Genomic DNA, 17,192 nt, shown 5'->3' with positions numbered 1-17,192 from the left:
TATCTAGGATTATTGCTTCACTGGATAAATTGCTTCATTTTATGCAGACCTGGGCCGCGAGATATAGTGGTGAGAAGCAAAATTTAGGAAATGCAGATTAATTAAAAGATTATTAAATATCAATGCCCCTTCTTGAATATAAAATGCATGCTTGCTATTTTGGACAGACTGTAAATTCAAATACTGGCATTCCCTTCCTAACACAGTTTGACCAGCAGGAATCTCTTGGGGGGCCTCAATGAAAGGGTGGAATTCCTTTGTTATTTTTAATTGCACTGTTATCTGTCTACTTTCTCCTAGCATGGAGACATCTGGTTATTTGCACCTTTACCTGAGCTACACTGCATTGCAGCACACAATCCTTAGCGCATCGCGTAGGTACAGACTCCACCCACCCATTTCCCTTTATGCCTCTTCCGCCACCCTGCGTAAGTTCTAACGGAGCGTAGCGGATCTCACAGAGAGCGGCACACTACTTTTTTCACTGGTAAGCCTATACAGCTAGTAGCGCGTCACATTATTTTATGCCACATTGTTTCGGTTTTAACAGCCACTATGTAACTACTTCAGCGGTTTATCTAACTCAAACTTAATTCCGCTTTGTTTCCCGCACAAAGTTTGGCAGGGTTTCCCTATAACGCATATAAGAAACAGCGTTGTTTAAACCTCACGTCAGTTACGAACTCTGATATACTTATCACATTATCCTTCGCGCCACTTTGACATCTTAGCAACCAGTACCATATAATGTTGTTTAATGTGTTGGGAAAGCGAGTTTTTTTAAAAATTGTACCATTACCACAACTACCTATATGTCATACATACAGCTGAACTTGGTTATTTAAGGTATATAGCTTTCTAATTCGATTATGTTAATAGCTACTGTTTAATATATTTTTGGTTGGTGTTCAGAACGTAGTACTAATTACCGTCGTTTCAACCCACAGATCCCTTGATAAAGGCGCCGGCTTGCTCCGAAATGCATTGGGAGGCCATGGGAGGCCAGTGAAATGCTTATTAAGCTATGAATATCAGATTGAGAATCATATTGTTACGATGCTTGATGTGAATTAACATTATGGACATCGTTATACACCTTGGATTATCAATAAATTGAATTATCCTCATGGAGAACTGATAAACTGTTTCAAAATTCTTGCTGGTTACTCAGCACATACTCGTGCCCAGGGGTACAAGTTGATTAGGAACTTGTTTGTATCCGTTGTCAGTGTTCCCCACCCCTGAGTAGGGGGTGTCCTTGGAGCACAGTCAACCTATAATCAATCCAGACACCAAAACGCAGTGCTCGAATCAACCAATTTTTTGTCAAATCTAGGAATGCGTCATAATCCATCAGATTTGTGTGGAAACCCCCACGCAATACCCATGAAATGCCTCCCTGGGGCAGAATAATGCAACACAGCAATTTGCGCTGCTAGGTGTTATTCCTGATTTATCAAGCCACTCAGGGCCCACGCTAAAATGGCCTTGAATGGCTTGATAAATTGCCTTTTGGGGTTGCGTCCTGCATGCACCACATTGCATGGTGTAAAAGTGACTTAACCGCCTTGATAAATAAGGCCCACAGTATTTTTCAGTGTTTGCTTTAAGACAGTTGACAGAGTCTCAAAGGCTGTGGTCAAAGTATTGCTGAGTTGGAGGCACTGGAGATAAATCACCATAGCCAGAACTTTCTGGTTCTACAAGATTATAGAAAGTTAAAGGGCAAACAGAATGGAATAGTATCTAGGATTATTGCTTCACTGGATAAATTGCTTCATTTTATGCAGACCTGGGCCGCGAGATATAGTGGTGAGAAGCTAAATTTAGGAAATGCAGATTAATGAAAAAATTATTAAATATCAATGCCCCTACTTGAATATAAAATGCCTGCTTGCTATTTTGGACAGACTGTAAATTCAAATACTGGCATTCCCTTCCTAACACAGTTTGACCAGCAGGAATCTCTTGGGGCATATACAAGGGGCGTCATGCTTACACCACGCAACATGGTACATGCACAACGCAAAGCCCCACGTCAAATTTATCAAGATCCGCCAAAACACTTTGTGTGGCTTCGTATGGCATCATAAATATCGAGAAATGTAAAGCAGCTCAAATCATGGTTTTTGACACATTCCCAGATTTGCCAAACATGGTAAACCTAGGAATGCGGGAAAAAGATAAGCCTCCCCAGGTGAGGCATAGCAAGAAAAAAATATTGGGGCATATTACCAAGGGCCATTATCGCCGCCTTAGCGGGACTTTTTCCTGCTAAACCGGCAATAATTTTCTCGCCCTATTACCTAGCTGTCACTAACACCATTTAGTGACAGCTAGTAGGAGATAGCGAGCATCTGGGAGCCCACTTTGCATGTCAGCGATAGATATCGCTAATGACATGCAAAGTGGGCGTGCCAAGATGTTAGTGACTGGAAACAGTCGCTAATATCGCTATCTCCAATTATCAACAAAGCCTTACTTTTGGAAATATTCGCGCTAAGCGCGAATATCTCCAAAAGCTAACGCCTGCCCAGAGCAGTTCTTAGCCATGTTTTCCAATGAAAGGTGGATAACATCGCTAAGAGCATTGTCACGATAATGCATGAATATCGCTGATTTTCCAGCGATATTCATGCATTTGGCAGGATTTTTACCGCTTTTGAGATAAACCTTGATAATATCAAGGTATCTCAGCAGTAAAAATCGTCGGAGCGCGGCGATATTATTTTAGTCGCTAACCATGCATAGCGATAATTATCGCTATTGCTTGGTAATATGCCCCATTGTTCTTTCACTTCGATTTTTCCCCTTTCTATGTGTGCGTCATTCTTTGGCACACAAGGAAAGAAGAAAACAACTCTATGGATTGATTTTGGGCAGGAAGGTGCCCTTTCCTCAACAAGACAATTGTGCCTTTGACACAGGCACCCTTGCATCACGATGCAAGGGTGCCTGCATTGGCGCTAGGCTGCCAAAATGCAGAATGCACCGTGTTTGATAAATACAATGCATTCCTGCCCTTTTTCTGTGCCGCAGGGCAACGCAGCATGGTAGCTTGCTGCGCTGCCCTACGCCACCTTTCCCATAAATGTACCCCGTACTGTGTCACTGCACGCTAACATTACTGAAGCATGGGCAACAGCATTGGGCCTAGGTTGATGTGGTATCAGATCTGGTAGCAGTACAAAAGGGGTAGTGATGGACGGAGCATCTGAATCAATCAAACACTCACACCCAGTCAAAAGATCTGGGTTTAATCCATCACCGTTCTTTAGCCCACTCTGCCACCCCAGTTCAGACATGGCTATATGCAAATGAGTCTGACCCTGTGCCTCATGGGAACGGTCCAGCCCGAACTGCCAAGCCATGTCTTCCCTGGACCGGAAACAAGCTTCCGAGGACCGGTTTCTGGCATTCCAGCCGTCTTCAGCCCGGCTTGCTTGAATCCAGTGGCAAAGTGAGCAAGGGACTCACGTCTGAGCATACCCTGCCACACTTATGGCGGCCAAAAGCGGTACAAAAGGGGTGGTGATGGACGGAGCATCTGAATCAATCAAACACTCACACCCAGTCAAAAGATCTGGGTTTAATCCATCACCGTTCTTTAGCCCACTCTGCCAACCCAGTTCAGACACGGCTATATGCAAATCAGTCTGACCCTGTGCCTCATGGGAATGGTCCAGCCCGAACTGCCAAGCCATGTCTTCCCTGGACCGGAAACAAGCTTTCGAGGACCGGTTTCTAGCATTCCAGCCGTCTTCAGCCCGGCTTGCTTGAATCCAGTGGCAAAGTGAGCAAGAGACTCACGTCTGAGCATACCCTGCCACACTTGTGGCGGCCAAAAGCGGTACAAAAGGGGTGGTGATGGACGGAGCATCTGAATCAATCAAACACTCACACCCAGTCAAAAGATCTGGGTTTAATCCATCACTGTTCTTTAGCCCACTCTGCCACCCCAGTTCAGACATGGCTATATGCAAATAAGTCTGACCCTGTGCCTCATGGGAACAGTCCAGCCCGAACTGCCAAGCCGTGTCTTCCCTGGACCGGAAACAAGCTTCCGAAGACCGGTTTCTGGCATTCCAGCCGTCTTCAGCCCGGCTTGTTTGAATCCAGTGGCAAAGTGAGCAAGGGACTCACGTCTGAGCATACCCTGCCACACTTATGGCGGCCAAAAGCGTTACAAAAGGGGTATCAAATCTGGCATCAAGGTCTTTTTGCAATAGACATATAGGGCCCTATGGTCCAGAAGGGGCACACACAATGCCATCCTTTGGGCCTGTGGTAAGGCACCCCTTCCAAATCAATCATGTAAGTATGTCTGCTTCACGCTGAGGAAAACCAGCTCTCCTGTTATATTATGAGGAGCTTTTACTCCTCATATTGAATCATAATTTAGATGTGTCTTCACAGTGAGTGTAATCCGTGAACATTCCAACCAGGGAACTAAGCAGAGACTCAAACTGGAGACTCAGAAACGTTCTCCGATTATTAATATCTCTGCAGCCCATGAAGCTGTAAATATAGATTAGTTCAAGAGCTGAAAGGTCTTCTCATTGTTTTGAAATCATCAGCAGTTCTAATAACTGATTACGCTATTGGCCTTTCTGAGATAAGGAAAAGCAATACCCTTGCGGTCACTGAACCTGCAGTGAAGGCAGTGAACAGGCGATTGTGCCCTCTGTGCACTTTTACTAAGACAAAGTAGGGCGTTCAGGACTGATCCACAAAGGCGTGTAAAACTATGTAAGAAATTACACTTTCAGAACTACTTTTCATTCTCATAAATGCTCTTGGTTGGTTTACCTGCAGCCCAAGCAGAACAAAAAGCACTTCTGTTTGAATTTTAACAGCCGGGAATTGTCGGTTCTAATCTCGCTAATACTTGATACAGCCAACTCCTGTAGCAATAAATTGTACTGTGGCTACCAATAAAGAAAAAATCCTATATATCACTGTATCAAAGTCTCCAATCAATTATATATTTAGTGGAACATAACATCCAAACATAAACTCTAAATACTTGCCAAAGTTCTGCAAATGGCAGGTTAGAAGGTAACAATGAGCCTTCCTGCGTGGGAGCAGATCATGATGTCATTGTGTCACGCCCTTTTAGTATTTTATTGACCACCTCGTGGGAGGAACGAAAGCAGGTAGTACGCAATGTTGTACAAAGAGAAACGAAGAATGCATGACTGCACTACTTCAGAGAGAGGCGTTCAAGGCCGCATGATAATGAATAACCAAGAAAAGGCTTGGATAATTCTTTGGAATTTCGGCATTGACCTGGCGCGCCTCCAGTTTTTTTTATCTTTAACACTTTTATATTATTGAAGAAAACATTGCAACAATCTCAAATTAGGAAGGTTAGAACGCAGTATGGTGCATAGTCGTTAGAGCTGCATTCTCCAATGCTAAATGAGATGGAAGCTGGATTCCAGATCAACCCAGCATGGGCCAGCGCAAGAAACAGTGGGGCACATTTACAAGCCCCTAACGCCACCGGAACGTCACTTTTTCTGACGCTCCGGTGGCATTACTCTCTACCCCATATTTACATAGTGGTGTTAAGCCGTTTAGCCACTTAAAATGGCTTAATGCCACCTTGTAAATATGCCCACTACCGCAGCAGTTGGCTGTGGCTAAGAGGCTTGCAATGGGTGTTGCTGTGGGTGTTCCACCGTGCGGGGAATGAGATTTTGGTATCAATTTATGATCGAATTAATAATTTATCTCATTCGTGATTTTGGACCGCTAGTATCTGTCATTGAGTAAAAGACAACTCCCACATAGGTTAGTTAAACCCCATTAACTGACGCCACTCTGAAGAAACCACTTACAACTGATAAAGTTTTAAGGTTTTTATATAAAAGTCAAATTTGAATGCGAATACAGTCTTCTCACGATAAATCTCAAGGTATACAAAGAATACAAAATCAGTTCCTTAATCAGAATTTAAAGTTTCGATGTAGAGTGGTTCCTTTGCGTCATCTACAGAAAGAGAAAATAATCAAGTTAAATCTGTCCCTACTCTATACTAGGTGACGTCCCTATTTCGCAAGTTCCTTGGTACCCTAAAAAGGTGTCAGCAGTTTGACTTCCAAAGAAGTTCAAACTCTCTTAGCCTCTAAAGGTAACTTAAGTTTAAGAAGCAGTACCCTCTCTGCCTACCCATCCGCTCTTCTAAGGGTCCTCGGCCTACTGCTCCCTTGCGCTCTGATCTCTCTCAGCGCATCTGCTCAAGGCATCTACCCTTCTAACTTGCCTCTCGCTGTTCTCTCTCTCTGAGCTCTTCGCTATCTTCTCCCCGGGGTGCTGTCCCTAAAATACACAATCACAGTGTGGGTGGAACGCCCCTCGACGCCCACCATGGACTTTCCCCGATGATGTCAGTTTCTGGCTCTTTCCATTGCTTCATCTCTTTGCGTCGTCCGTTAGGTTGACCCTTCTCTTTAGATGTCATCTTCATCTTCTTGTTGGCGACTTTTAGTTGACACTTTCATCCAAAGTCAAATAACCTTAAACAAGACCTTAACATTATAACGGTGGTTTTTGACCCTTCTAGGTCCTGTGAATGGTCATTCAAAACAAAGCTCAAATTCCAATCGCCTCCTCTCCTGTTTAGGCAATAAACTTCGTTCGACATTTGTCACTTTAAATCTAACAAATGCTAGACTCTTCGGCTCGCACCATCATGTGAAGACTATTCACGACTCCTGTGAGCCCACTAAATTACATACATGGACTACACTCCTGCGAACCCTTTGGTCATTCAGGTTATAATCACAAATGACCTAAACTTCTTCTAGTATTCCTACAACTTCTTCTACACAGTATAACCTTTAGCATACATTTATATATAACCGCATTTAGCAAATACTTTGCTCATGTGTGAATACATCTTAGCTAAAATACAATTACGTAGAATATAACTTTAATACATGGAATATAAATTATTCACATTGATTATCGTCGTGTGTATGTTTCTTGCACATTCCTCCATGTTACATTTCTCGCCGTTTCTGCCTTTAAGCTACACACGTACATGAATTCTACTCTGCACGTTCTACTGTTCGTAAGCACTTCTACATTAGCCCACTACGTATACGGCCTTCTAAAGCTAATACATTCTAAGGTGAATATAGTTATACATTTCCTATACCACGTCGTCACTTTCCGTTGACTTTTACACTATAGACATCCACTTCACGTTACGATATACATTTCATCCCCACTTTACACAATATTCCTACGTTTATAATAGATGCGTCTAAATATGACTACGATATACATTCTATTCAAATTGCGCTCTCTCAGTTCCCCCCTTTGATGACTTTTAGGAGTCATCACTAAAAGCAATTTGAATAACACCTTTTAAACCGAACTAGTTACATCATTTCCTCTTTTCATCATTTCAAGTGCTCTCAAACTTTTATACTGTTGATCTTGTAAAGCAGCCAATCTCCTTTCCTGCTCTCTCATAGATCTTTGTAACCGGTTCGTCTTATACCATTTATATAGTTTCACAAATCCTAACAATGAGATTATACAAATTAATACTATTAATACAGGTTTTAATATGTACCATACTATACTTTTGCCAAGGTTGGCAAACCAACTCCCAACCTTTCCTACTCCTTTACCTACTTTTTCCCAAACATTTATTTTTGTCAAATCTTCGATTTCTTGATGGATCTGTGTAATGTTTCTTATAACCTTCTCAAGTGGTTTTGAATTATCAGGAATATAAGTACAACATTCCTGAACCTTCAAAGATTTACAAACTCCGCCTTCTTTTGCTAATATCACATCCAGAGCAAGTCGATTCTGAAGAACCATTGCTCTGATCGATTGCATCTCACCTTCTATTAACATTAATGACCTTGCAGTACTTGCAGATAATCTATCTACGACTGTAGCTAGTCTCCTGATCTTAACATCGTTAAGTATTAAACCTAACATAGGAAACATCGCTCCAAATACATCTCCTACTATTTCTGCATCTCCTACTTCCCTTTTCGTTCTTGTCGAAGCCTTTCTTTCTATAACCGCTAAATCCTTTGCATGATATATTTTGGGGAAGACAATTGCCAAGTAACACGAACCATACCAATTGTCAGGCAGTTTTACATAGGCATTTCTCCCACATACAAAATATACATTAGGAATCACTTGCATTTCCTTCATGAAATCTTTCGTATAATACTCTAGTCTAAAAGCATGTTCGCAATTTACTTCACCTACAAATACACTCTCATAATATGTCTTGCTTCGAGTTAAACATAACTTTCCTTTCTGCGTTCTATCCAATGCTATTGGACCATTGCTCCCTTTCTTTTTATGTGCCTTCTCTTCTTCGGTCCAATCAGTTTTCCACTGTCCTGACATTTTTAGAATCTTCTGCCTTCTGTATCGATCATCTACTTGTCCTATGAACTTTTTCTCAATCTCTGACACTTTGCAAGTCAGATTATTTCTGCGTGCGTATGATGTATCTAACGTATCCCAAGGAAGGAAGAACTTTGCTAGTCTATCCTCCTTTTTGTAATAGTCCCACTAATTCATTTGCTTATAATTCGGAACTTCAGGCAGTACCGAATCATAATTTGAAAAGTAGTACTCAAATCCTTCTCTACCATAAAATATACTAAGCAGTAAGCTACATGTTATCCCATAAGTCAATGGGAGATGATGATATCGGATGCCCTCATCTACAGAAGCCGGCAATTGCATACAAACGTAGCAATCTTTGGCCTCCATGGCATCGATATATTCGTACAACAGTTTAGCATATGCGTTTGACCTAAAGTTTCCCTGTGACTCGTCTACATGCAATCTACGAGTTTCATCTGCTAGTAACGCCTTTTCACGAATAACCTTGCTCTCCTCCTTCTTTCCCTCCAGAGCAGGTTTCAAAGTCGTTACAATTTTTACATCTGCTATTTCTTTATCGGTTTCATGTCCTATTATGTATGATATGGTCACTACTGTAATTATGAGAAATATCACTATCGCTATAAGTGTACATACTATACATCTAGCTTTTCTGTTTGGGTTGCCGTTCTCCATGTTGTCAAAACAGCGTGACTCTTTCTTTTGCGAAAAAGTTTCACAGTTCAGTCCTTAGTTTGCCTTGTTTTCTTCTCAGTTTGTCTCAGTGCTCTTTTATCAACAAAGTCTCTTTTTCGCAACAATGTCTCTTTATTTTTAACAACAGACAACCCTAACCCTTCTCCGTCCTCTAAATGTAACCCCTAATTTTATTCTTCTTTCCACTCAGCGCTAGGTTATCTTCTTCTTTACAGCTTATATACAAAAAGTGTTTATGTATCAACAATTATTCTCGTACCTGCAGCTCTTGCAACAAGTTCCAACAATTCAAAACGAATGATTTTGTCTTCTTCCTCTGATATTTGATGACCAAATGTTGGAAATTGTAATCTGTTCAACACTAAATCTTTAATCCGACTCAAATATGGGGGTATGGGAAGTGTGAAAGTCAGTAACCCCTCAGTCTCGAGTCCAGGCGTCAACATCCATATCTCCACTGCCACAAGTGGATCGAGATCGATTATTTTCACACTCTTCACTCTCCCAGATTTCTGTCCCCAAGACATCTGCTAGATAAGTCCACTCTGGGGTGGCGTACCTTCTGCAGGGCACACGTACCCTCCTCGACCTTCGTGGACTCTCAGTTCCTGAGTCAGTCGTTTCTTCCTCCTGATCCGATTCTTCAGCGATCGGGACAAGAGTTCTTTCCTGCTTTTCTTCCGAGCTTGGCCCTTTCTTTCTCTCCAGCCAACTGGCTTCGTCACTCCTTGTCTTTCTGCTCCTTGTTCTTGGACCAGTCTCTGGGTCACTCTCAGCTTGTTCAGTTTCCGATTCAGTTTCCCAGTTACTGTCTTCTCCTGAGGCGACTTCGGTCTCGCTAGTGTCCTGACCTTCGTCGACCTGTTCTGTCACAGTCTCAGCCTCTTCGATCACCTCTACAGCTTGTCTTTCCCCCTCTATGGCTTCTCCACTTTCCGCTGGATTTTCATCCGAGAGAGGAGCTGTTTCTTCTTGAGGTGTTGGCACTCTTCGAGTGTGTGAGGCATGTATCCAATTTGGCAGGCCTCCACACTTCACCGCAGTGTTCGTGACAAGTATGACTTGAAACGGTCCTCTCCAGCGCACGTCTAAGCAGTTCTTCCTGACATGCTTTTTCACCAAGACCCAGTCTTCAGGACTCAGGTCATGGCACAAGTCTTGTGCTGATGGAACCTCTGCAGCCTGGACCTGGAGGGACACAGAATTAATGGCATCAGATAGTCCCTTGCAGTAATCCAAGATCAAGTCGTCTGTGATGTTCACTAGCGCTGCAGTCGGAACCGATGGCAATCTCATAGCTCTCCCCATTAGCACTTCATGTGGAGAGAGACCTGTTTTCCTATCAGGTGTGCTACGTATGCTCATAAGAACCGCTGGAAGTGCGTCTGGCCAACTCAGGGATGTCGATGAACAAACTTTAGCCAGTCTGGACTTGATTGTACTGTTGATTTGCTCTACAATCCCTGAGGCTTCTGGTCGATAGCTGCAGTGTAACTTTTGATCAATATTCAAAGCTGAGCACAACATTTTCACTATTTCGCTATTGAAATGAGTTCCTCTGTCCGATTCCAAAGAGGATGGCACCCCAAATCTCGGTATCAACTCTCTAAGTAACAGCTTTGCTACTGTAAGTGTATCACATCTACGTGTAGGGTAAGCTTCAACCCATCTAGAAAATATGCAGACAATCACTAAAACGTATCTGAGTCTGTTACATGGAGGCATTTCTATAAAATCAAGTTGCATTCGATTGAAAGGCCCCCCAGACCTTCCTATGTGACTCAATGTAACTGGTGTTCTCTTTCCCACGTTTAGTTGCTGACAGATCGCACATCGCTGACATACTGCTTCTGCCGCTACTCTAAACTTAGGATTAAACCACGTTTGTCTGAATACTCTCACCATGGCATCTCTACCTATGTGTGCTGATCCATGCAATTTCCTTGCCATTGGACTAACAAGTTCATTTGGTAAAACTGCTCTCCCATCAGCAGAAACCCAAAAATTCATCTCGCTTTTCTCACAACCCGCTGTTTCCCAGCCCTTTTTCTCATCATCTGGTGCATTCTCTTGGACACTCCTTAACTCATCCCACGTATCTACCGTGTCTAATAACATCGTCAATTCAGTTCTTTCTTGAATTCCCCCCACTTTCACATCAGTGTGAGAATATCCTTGTTCAGCACAATAACGTGCTACTTCGTCGGCATAGCGGTTGCCTTGCGACACAAAGTCTACATTTTTAGTGTGCGCGGCACACTTGACAACGGCTATGGCTGACGGACCTTGCAATGCATCTAACAAAAGTCTCACGAATTCTCCATTCCTAATGGGAGAACCCGAGGAGGTCATGTAACCTCTTTGAGACCATAACTGCCCATAATCGTGAACTACCCCGAAACCATACTGGCTATCGGTGTATATGGTGACTCGAATTTTGTTACCCGCTAAACAGGCACGCGTCAAAGCAACAATTTCAGCTACCTGAGCGGAGTGTACTCCTTCCAGGCAAGCGGCTTCTACAACTCTGGTGATCGTGCAAACTGCATAAGCTGCTCTCAGCTGACCAATATCGTCTCTTACGCATGAACCATCAACAAAGAAAATTTCATCAGGGTCAGTCAATGGCTCATCTACGATATCGGGTCTCGGTTTGGTGCATAGTTCAGTCACATCGAGGCAGTCATGATCTGTACAAATCTCATCATCCACCTCATTTGGAAGTGGCATCAAAGTAGCAGGATTCAAGACGGAGCATCTTTTTAGGGTCACATTCTCGGCAGCCAGTATGACTTGCTCGTAGCGTGTGAGCCTGCTATTCGTCAGATGCTGAGTCTTAGTCCTGGTCATTAACAATTCCACAGAATGCGGTACATACACCACTAACTGATGTCCCATCACCACGCTTTCTGATCTCTCAATGCTGACACCCGTTGCAGCTACGGATTTGAGACATCCGGGCAACGCTGCGGCTACTGGATCTAATGTAGCCGAAAAATACGCCACTGGCCTACGCGCATCTCCGTGGATCTGAGCTAAAACTGCTAAAGCGCATCCCTCTCTTTCGCAGCAGTAAAGCAAAAATGGTTTTGTATAGTCAGGCATCCCTAAAGCCGGGGCGCGACATAAGTCCTCCCTCAGCTGCAAAAACGCCATCAAACAGTCTTTGTCCCATGGTACCGGATCACTCACTCCTTTGTGCGTCAGTTGTAATAACGGTTTTGCCTTCAGTGAAAAATTGGCTATCCACTGTCGACAATAACCGACCATGCCTAGAAACATCCTGACCTCTCTTTGTGTTGTAGGCGCGTTCATTTTCATAATCGCCTCTATTCTGTCTGGAGACACCTTCCGTTTCCCCTTTTCAATCCTGTGGCCCAAGTATTGCACTTCAGTCTGACAATATTGCAATTTACTTGGAGACACCTTGTGCCCGTTCTCGGCCAAGTGATTTAACAAGGTTATGGTGTCTACTCTGCAAGCTTCTTCTGTTTCTGACGCAACTAGGAGGTCGTCTATGTACTGGACTAGAACTGAGTTCTTGGGCAGTACTAGACTTTCAAGATTTCTCTTTAAAAGCTGGTTAAAGATCGATGGGCTTTCTGTATACCCCTGTGGGATACGACACCATGTTAAAACGCGATCTTCCAGCTTAAAAGCGAAAAGATACTGGCTCTCTTCATCTAAAGGAATCGAAAAGAAAGCCTGGCACAAATCTATCACGGTGAACCATTCAGCTTGGAACGGTATCTGAAATAATATCACTGATGGATTCGGTACCACTGGACAACATGAAACAACAATATTATTAATCTTTCGAAGATCCTGCACTATTCTGTATTTTCCACTAGGTTTCTGCAAACCCATAATCGGTGAGTTACATGGACTACCCACGATCTCCTTCAGTATTCCCTGTTTAATCATGGATTCGATCACAGGCTTTATTCCTGCAATCGTCTCCGGTGTCAACTTGTATTGTGGTGTTCTTGGATATTCAGCATTGAGTCTTACCAAGATCTTTACCGGTTCTACTCCTTTGATCAAGCCTATTTCTTCCCCAGTAAAATCCCACACCTCAGCTGACACTTTCTCCCTCAAGTCCTGTGGAAGCTCCTCCACTGTCAGGGTAGGATATAATTCCACGCATTCCTGCGACTTCATGACTTTAAAATCGGCATCTTCATCGTTGGTCTGTACTTCTACTCCTTCAGGTGTGCAATGTATTGTGCAATTCAGTTTACACAACAGATCTCTTCCTAACAAACACACCGGGCTAGAATCACAGATCACAAACTGATGTTCGTCACTGTAATTCCCTATTTTCACTGACACTGGTTCTGTAAGAGGATTCGTCATCCTCTTGTTTGCGACTCCTACTACCTGAATCATTTCTCCTGATATAGGCAGACCTGGGACTACCGCTGATCTCAGCGTGGATCTAGTGGCTCCCGTATCCACCAAAAAGGTCGTAGGACATCCAGCTACTTCAGCCTCTACGTATGGTCCTCTCTGATCTACTTCCAGGGCTGCTCCTAAAGTACAATCTTCGTTCCTATTCATTCGTTGCCCTGTAAGAGGATCAACGTAGTAGCATTCTTCCCCTCCTACGAACAATGGCATTTGTCTGTAGGTTTTCCCTCCATTTGCAATGCGAGGCGGTTGAGGAAACGGGGCTCGAGGAGTCTGAGTCCCCCCTTTGATAAACTTTCCCTTCGGGACTGTTGCTCCCTTAACCACGTTATTCGGTACCTCTTCCTCCTCCTGTTCTAATTCCCCTGTCTCAATATTGTAAGGACACTCGCGTCTCCAATGTCCCACTTCGTTACACTGATGACACCTGGTTGTCCTTTTCAGTGTCGCGATATCCATTCTCGGTCTCGGTCTTACTTCCTCATCTCTATTCTGATTGTTCTGTTTCTTTGCCTGCGTTACTGTTCCCTGCTGTCGCTGTCCACCCTTTCCAGCTGCTTGCATCTGTACTAACATTAACTTTTCCTTGAGCTTCTTTGCCTTCGAGTCTATCTCATCGCTACAGTACCTTGCATACCTCAGAATCTCATCTAAAGGTTTGTTCTGCCAACAGATCAAATGCTGTTGAATCATTAGGCTTATGTCTGGTCTCAATCCGAGAACAAACTTCGACACAAACTGTCCTATGTCCTTAGGATCCATTACGTCCAATCCACTGTACTGTTTGAATGCTTTCAGTAACCTCTCATAGAACTCATGAACTGTCTCTTTAGGCTCCTGAGTTGTTCGATCTATCTTAACCCAGTCTATATCCTGCACTGGCACTTTCTCTTTTAGCCATGTTATTACTCTCTCGTATTTTTCCATGACTCTGTCTGATGGACCACCTGTCTGTGCATCTCTCTGAGGCTCACAAGTGGGCCATTCAATACTAAGTTTGCATGCCGTCCACAAATCTCCGGGTACTACGATATCGAACAATGTGTTCAAATCGATCCAGAGAACCTTAGAGATCTTCACGAATCTCTCTACCTGCTTGTACCACTCAACGGGATTTTCTCTAAGTTTCGGGAAGGAATTAGTGAAGGCCGCTAAATCCCCCCTACTCCATGGTACATGCACGTAGTTTCCGTTCGCGATTTCTCGCAAAGGGAAAGCTTCCATTCGCATTAAGTCTGTATCTTGAGACTTCACAAGTGTACTCCGTCTGACAGATCCTTTCTTGGACCATCTTTCCTCCCATCTATCCAGATCCCTCCAAATTCTAATACACATGACCAATTCCCTTATGTGTACTCTTAGTCCAATCGTTCTGCGCTCATCTAAATCTAGATCCGTGCAGTTCAGCCTATGATTGGCCTGCAAAGCCTTAGTTCGTGATATGTCTATCATGTACTTATCAGCTAATTCAGATAACTTTTCGTGAGCTGCCCTTGCTTTTCGAGTAACATCCTTGGATAAAAACAGTATCTCATCTGGAGCGTACAGATCTAACCTCTCGATTGCCACTGTGCCGTCAATTATTTCATCTAAGTCTGATTTTAAACTCATTACATTTATGCGTCTTGCTTTTATTTCGGCTTTCAGTACTTCAGTCCTAGGTTGTTCTCTTATATCCCTCTCTCCTCCACTATGCGCCCTACGCCTGAGCACAGGTGAGTTATGAGGAATCTTTCTTCCATCTCTTTGTTCCCACCTCTCTAGATCCCAAGCCTTTCCATCTTCCCTTGGGGTGTGGTGGAACAATGCTCCTTCCTTCAACCCTACATTCTGTCTTTTGGACTCAGTTTCTCCGGATACAAGATAAGATCCTCCGTGCTGTTCTAAACCACTGTAACTCGCTTGCTGTCTGGTATCACTTAACAGACGATAAGGTCCTTCATGGCTCTCCATGCTCCCGCGATCTCTTTCGGGATCACCGGATGTATGGCGAGACGTTTCGCGACTCCCTAAATTCTCATGACTTCGTCCACTATCACCGGATGCATGTCGAGACGCTTCGCGACTCTCCATGTTTCCGTGATTCCAGTGTTGCACATTTTCATCTGGGGCATGGTGTGTGCACCTAAAGGTATTCCGGTATTCTTGCGTCCTACGTTCCCCTTCACTGAAGGTGACGCGAGGTACTTCGCCACACCCTGCACTCCTATCATCGCACATTTGCCTACTGCCGCTAATAGTAGGGCACTTATCTCTTCTGCTTCCTTGACTCCCTCTCTCCCACTCCGGGCTGCTTTCGCCAGCTCCACAATGAGAGAGGACCTTGTTATCCTGGTCTCTCCACTCTGCTCCTGTTTCTAAACCTTTATTCCGAGCCTCTTCGGCAGTGTCCCATTCTTTCAGATATTCCCTTAATTCCTTATAGGATTTTGGTTTTGGTCCCCTCAAATCCATCGATCCTCTTTGATCCCCTTGTTCTATCCAGGGACCCGTCGCGGAATCTAATGGGGTACTCCGACTCACTGGTGCTAATCTCTGTCTTTGAGGATTCATCGTGTTATTCCTATTCTCCATCTCTGCTCTTTCCCTGTCCCATCTTGCCTGTTCCTCCTGCTGGACCCCCTCTGGGTTGTAGATTGACACTATAGGGCCTATGGTAACAGGTACTTGTAAAGCGTCTGGCATTTGGTACGACCGTGCACATTGCGTCTCTGGCACCTTCTGGACCACGAATCTTCCCACTACTCTCTGTTCGGAACTAGTTTGAGGTATTTCCTCACTTTTGTTAGAGTCCCACTCTGTTACTGGGATCGATTTATATTCTCCCCATCTAGTTCCGTCCCCTTGCTGTAATATGGGACTTGCGGATTCGCCGCTATATGGAGGTGGTCTCTCTGTTAACAGCCTCTCTATCAGATCCTCCTCTGTTTCGCTATCCTCGTCTTCCTCTTCTAGAGGTTTCTTTTCTCCCGTAGCTTCTATCATGGTGAACAGTTTGTCCGCTTCTATCTTTTGCACTCTCCACTTCTTAGCTTCCTCATCCCATTTAGCATCCTGTAATGCCTTTACTGATCGTCTCACTCTTTCCTGACGTCTCTTTACGCCTTTTGCGTGTGCTGCTTTAACCCATGCACTAAGAGCTTCGAATTGTGTTGGCCTCGGTAGAGGTCTTGTTGCAAGCATTACCGCTTTCAGTTGGTTCAACACATCTAGTTTAAATGTTCCGAATCTCGGAAACGTCAGTTCCTTTTCTCCTTCTGTTAGCCTATTCCACTCCGAAATCCACAGTATTGAGTGTAGACCGACATTTACTGCCATATGATAAGCTGGTGTGCCTTCTGGTGGAGCTTCTTCTCCGGCATATAAGTTTCTTCTATTCTTCCTAAAGATCTTTCTTAAACCCTTAAAGCACTTCATTTTGATCTACGATTTTCCCTTATTAATTCTCTTCCTTATTTACGTCCTGATGACAACCACCAATCCCGGTGCGACTCTCGCTAGTCAGCCTATCCCAACGCTGTTCTGTGCTGACTGACCAATCTCAGCGCGACTTTACGCTGACGTCACTTGTTCTCTCTGCAGCAATTTCCTTCGTTTCTCAACTCGTCTCGCGATCTCACATGCGTTTCATTCATACGCCGAAAAATGACTACTTCCGTCCAAGCGATCACTTTTCTCTGACTGTACGG

Source organism: Lissotriton vulgaris, chromosome 2_1 (assembly GCF_964263255.1).
Source record: "Lissotriton vulgaris chromosome 2_1, aLisVul1.2, whole genome shotgun sequence".
Classification (NCBI taxonomy): domain Eukaryota; kingdom Metazoa; phylum Chordata; class Amphibia; order Caudata; family Salamandridae; genus Lissotriton; species Lissotriton vulgaris.
This window is presented reverse-complemented; position numbering follows the sequence as displayed.